At 40.3% G+C, this 5,453-nt stretch overlaps 1 long non-coding RNA gene across 1 annotated transcript; it reads left to right on the top strand.

Annotated features, from left to right (window-relative positions):
• Positions 1–219: 219 nt before the first annotated feature.
• Positions 220–4,730, top strand: LOC124230824 (uncharacterized). The gene is made up of 3 exons (XR_006886296.1): positions 220–306; positions 3,735–3,849; positions 4,642–4,730. It is a non-coding gene; the product is annotated as an uncharacterized LOC124230824 (long non-coding RNA).
• The last annotated feature ends 723 nt before the right edge of the window (positions 4,731–5,453 follow it).

Raw genomic sequence — 5,453 nt, 5'->3', positions numbered from 1 at the left:
AGGAGATCTTTTTTGTTGTCTGTTTTCTGTTTTGGGGAGGAGCTATTTTCCGTTACGGCAGTCTGACCTCCTGTGCCTCTCATTCCTCTGGTCTTTAGTTTTCTAATAGAGGTGGTTGCTTCTCAAGTCTCTAGGTGCATACTGTTGATTGCCGTTGTGGGCTACTACTTGATGGGGGCAAAGATATTTCAGGTTCTGGAGACAGACAAGCAGGAGGAGTTGAGAAATTCCTTTTTGGAGGCCAAAGCAGCTTTAATGAAGAACTACGCCCACATAACTTCAGATGAACTTGAAATCTTTCTTCAGGTAAGAGATAAAGGTGCTTTGTTTTTGAGAGTTATAAATGTGCCAATTGTGTGGAAGAGAGCCAAAGATAGGTTTTATAGAATGCCTTCCTATGTGTTTTACCTGAACTAGCACTAGTTTTCTGTCATCTGAAGAGAGATGGAGAAAAAGATAAGCCTTCGTAGTGGAAGGAGATATGAAGACAACCGTATGAGAATGTGAAGGGTGGGACAATACAGTCAGAGGGGAAATGACAGAGCAGACATTGCACGGGCATCTGGACTCTCAGAGGTATCCTGTGCGAGGGTCGGAAGAACAGCCAGGATTGGACTCACTCTCCCACTGATAACAATTATAGAGTAAAACAAATATTTGAAAAGAACTGTCTGAAAACACAGGAGTATAAGCAAAGCAGGCAGGACCCAAAAGGGGGTGACCATTTAAAGAAAGCACATGAGCTGAGTTCCACATCCACCTGTCTTTTCCTCTGTGGGCACTTTCCAGTTAACCCTGCTTGTACCGGGCAATGAGCCCAAGCAGAAAGCAGCAGTCTTACTGGGCTGAGGAGACAAAAAGTCAGAACTTGGGGGCTCCAACAGTGGTTGGAATTTGGGGAGAAAATCCTAAGAGGAGGAATCCTCAGAGTGAGAAAGCCCTCAAATTCCAAACCTGTTACGAATCCCGCTCCAGCTGTTGGCCAACTCCGAAATCGTGTGTGCAGAGTACACCCTCAGGAAAGCACATGAAAGCAGCATCTGTGATTGCAAAGAGCTATATAGAGCTGTCTGGTGCCAGGGAGACTAAAACTGGAGGTCAAGGCTCACCAGGTTAGAGGGACTTGGTAAACACCATAGGCTTTCCATTGAGATCCTAGAAATGCCACATCTAGAAATAAAATTGAAAACAGAGGAAGCTCTAAAAAAGTATAAAATTAATTTTAAGCAGGATCAAGGTGCTCTGCCTCTATTCCATCTGCCTGTCAAATAAAACCCCGTCCCCTCTTTAAAGAAATAACATCAACCAGAATCTCTACAAATTTTCATGTACTATGGCCGCGCCCAATTAAAAGTTAGGAAGTGTGATTAAAAGTAGAGACAGTTGACTGGAAACTAGGTGAAATCACAGACACTAGAAAGAGACTCACTAACAATTTGATGCGGAGTTATCATCTAAAAACTTTAAAATAAGTGTGGTTAATAGTTTAAGAAAATCTAATAGAGGATAGAGAATTTCAGTAAATGTCTGTAATTCTTTAAAAAGCATTAAACTAACATTATAGTGCTGGAAAACAGATCAGTGGTTACCAGAGATCAGCGACGGAGGGTGGAGGCGGCGAAACGTGACTATAAAACATCTTCGTGTTTCGTTGATAGAATAGCTCTGTATTCTTGATTGTGGTGGTGATCACATAAATCATTATGTGCTTTTTAAACATGACAGCTTTATGGAGGTATTATTCACATGCTACAATTCACTTATTTAAAGTTTTCAATTCAATGGTTTTTAGTATATTAGAGTTGTGCAATCATCATTTTATGCTATTTTTGCTTAGTTTTGATAGGAGACCTGCATAAATCTTATAGAGCATTGGGAGCAAAACCTCCCTCCCTCCCACCTCCATCCCTTCCTCCTTTTCTTCCTTCCTTCATCCTTTCCTCCCTTCCTTCCTTTAATAGCTATTATGTGCATCTACCTGGCCCATGTCTAATGAATGATGCTGAGCTTGAAGTGCCGTTGGGATTTTTATGTGAAAAGCAGCATTCATTTCCATAGCACATTGCTCCTATTTTTCTTTTCAGTTTTGGGATTTTTATGTGAAAAGCAGCATTCATTTCCATAGCACATTGCTCCTATTTTTCTCTTCAGTTTTGGACTTTTTGTCTCTTTCTTTAGCAATCAATTTCATTTCTTTTACATCTTTTAGAAATTCTTCACAATTCAGATTTACCTATGATTCTTGCTTTTCAATACTGTGTTTTGCTATTTTGTTTTATGTACTTTTAGTGTTATTTTAATGGAATTTTAGGGGAACAGGCAAGAAAAAAAGAGCCCATCCCACTCCTTTAAATCACAGGTAGCCCTAATGTCATCTTTATGTCATTCTTTGTGTGCTATTTACAAATGATTATGGTGTCCACCATTTCAATCAGCAGTCTACACACACCCCTCCTAGATTCACTCAAGAAAGTGGCCATAATTAAAATTTGCCTACAATCTGTCCTCCTCGCATGTAACCTGTTAGCAGCATTGGCTTTCTTCACACAGCTTCCAAGACACCACATTCTAATTCTGATTTTCCTCCTATTTTGCCAGTTGTTCCATTCTTCTCAATAATCTCTTAATATTGAAGGGCTCCTGGGCTCAGTCCTCAGAACTTTTCTCTTTATGCTCATTTCCTTTGTGGTTCATCTATCTCATGGCCTTTTAACATGCCGACAACTCCCAAATTTATATCTTGGGCTGAGGTCTTTCTCACAAATTCCAGATTGTCTATCCACTTGCCTATTTAAAACCTCCACTTGGATGTCTAACAAACTACTCAGATTCATGATTTCCAGAAATGAACACCTGCTCTTTCCCTTTAAAAAGGACATTTTTCCACCCACCCTCAACCACCACAGCCTTCCTCACCTCACTTGATGGCAATTCCATTCTTTTAGTTGCTCCCATGAAAAGTCTTGGAGTCATCCTTGACTATGCTCCTCCTCTTAGACTCAGTTTGAATCTCTCAGGAAATCCTGCTAGCTGGACCTTCAAAACCTATCAGAGTCTCACTGCTTCTTGTCACCAACACTGTTGCCTCCCCATCTCACTGGACCACCATCTAGTCTCTTCTGGAGCTTCTGGAGTTCTGCAACATTCTCCTAACAATCTCCTGGCTTTGACTTTGCTCTCTGCATTCTCTTCTAACTACAGCAGCCGAAGTGACCCTTTTGGTCTCCTTTTGGTTTGTAAGTCAACTTCTCTGCTCAAAACCTTCAGTGACCCTCTCCATTTCACTCAGACTGAAAGCTGAAGTTCTTTGATCTTACGTGATCTGCTACTCCTCTATTTCCTCTCTTACTTCCTCTTCTTTCACTCTGTCCTCAACTTTGCTCTAGAATAGTCCAGACTCTTACCTGTGATCTAGGTGTTTCCTTTGCTTGTAGTGTTCTTTCCGCAAATACTTGTTTGGCTAACTTTCTCACTGCCTTCGAGTCCTTGCTCAAATCGTATCTTCTCAACGAGACTTTCCCTGACTATCCCCCTCCCAAAACTGCTGTTCCACCTTACTCTGCCCTACTTGTCTCTGATCACCTCCTAATATATTATCTAATGCTTATGTTTATTTCCCCCTGCCAGAATCTAAATTCCACATACGTGGATTTTTTCCTATATTGCTTTAAGGGAAAGGTCATACATTTCATCAAATTAATCCTTACTTCTTTTTGTTTTGTTTTAACTTGTAGACACTGACTTTTTCTGTAAAAAATGGAATAATCCCCTTAAAAAATGGAACTCTTTATCTAAGTTGGAATTTTAAGAACTCTATTTCATTTGTGGCATACACATTAACCACAATAGGTGAGTATAGTACTTTATTTTTAGTGTAATTTATTTTTATTTCTTATTAGGGTGCCAATCATTTAAAATTTTATCATAGCACGGAGCTTTGTCTACATGAGCCATAACCCTTCAACCTGCAAATTTAGAACAGCTTTCTTTTTTTTAAGAGGATGTTTCATCAATACATGCAGCTTCCCCTTTATTTTGAATTTTTAGATCATTTGTCTCTTCGTTAGCAAATTCTGTGTGCCTTTTCTCTTTAGTGGGTCATCTTGGCCATGGTATTTCCATCTAGTCTTCCAACATACTGGTGAGATAAGTAGCAAAGCCTGAACCAGCCAGATTTTCTAGGACTCCTGATAGAACTAAGAAGTCTATAAGTCTCCTTGGAATTCGGCTAGAACTTAGCTGGAGAATTTTGTGATTTAAAAACAAACAGTTACCATAGGTTTCTGCTAAACTTTAGACACTTCTAAGATATTTTATTATCAACCAAGGGCTTTTAGTGTTTCTAAAAGGCATAAACGTACCTTAAGATAGCTGTTGTCAAAGACGCTCGGAGAGTCCTGGGAAATGCCACTGTAGACTGCCACAGACGGCTGGCACTGCCGTGGAATGTTTCTTCTCGTGGCACTGGAGATGGTTAATAAGCGAAGGCTGTTATTCTCAAGTATGGCCTGCTCAGGTCTATTTTCCTTTACTGAAAATAGGATGCATGTTCACAGTGACGAAGAATGTAATGCCTGCAAATTCCCAGCCAGATGACCATATTTGTTTAGAAACCAGTCTCACTTGTTTATTGTATTTCAGTGAAAAAATTGGGAGAATCTTGGATTTCAGGGATCCACATGAGGTCAGAGTGTTGGGAACAGATGTCACCATAACCCATGGATTCTGCCCTGAGGAGAATAACAGCAGAGGTCTGAATGTCCTTCCTACCTTGGTGCACGGCTTGGTAGTGCCCACAGAGGCCAGCTGAATGGTGGGCATGCCTTTTGTCATCTGACCCCAAGCCCAGTGAGCCACTCCAGCTCTGAGCCACTGTGGAGAAATAATCTTAGCTTCAGGCAGTTCAACAGCGCCCAATGGCTCTGTTTCACAGGGAATTAAAGGAGGTGAGCCCACTTGACCGTTTTCTGTCATCTGGTGTTCTGACATTTTTATCTTGTTGAGATGGAATCAAAGTATCATCTTGTCTGCGGAATGGAGGTAGTGCTGATATCTCAGTCCTGAAAACTGTCAATTAGCCTGCTTTGTCTTGGTTGTTAAAACAAATTCTTTTAAACACGTGAGTTAAGGAAAACTATGAATTCATATGAGTTCAGGCATGACTTTAAATGGGCATGAACTCCTCGTTTGTTGTAATAGCTTTAACATTGCCAGGCTGTTTAAAATATTACCACAGGCAGCCGAGGGAGTTTTTTTTGTAAACTCCATGAAAAACTGTGAAACTTTGGTATAGCATTCTTCTCCTCCACCTTTTTACGGTGATATTGCATTCTTATTCTTTTATATCATTGAAAATAAAAATTAAACTTAAGAGTCATGAGCACAGAAGGAATAAAACTATTCAGGTCATCAATTATGTGTGTGTGTGTGAGTGTGTGTGAGTCTGTGTAACA

Source organism: Equus quagga, chromosome 20 (assembly GCF_021613505.1).
Source record: "Equus quagga isolate Etosha38 chromosome 20, UCLA_HA_Equagga_1.0, whole genome shotgun sequence".
In the NCBI taxonomy this organism is placed as follows: Eukaryota; Metazoa; Chordata; class Mammalia; order Perissodactyla; family Equidae; genus Equus; species Equus quagga.
Note: the sequence above shows the minus strand (reverse complement) of the source record. Positions and strands in the feature narration are given on the sequence as shown.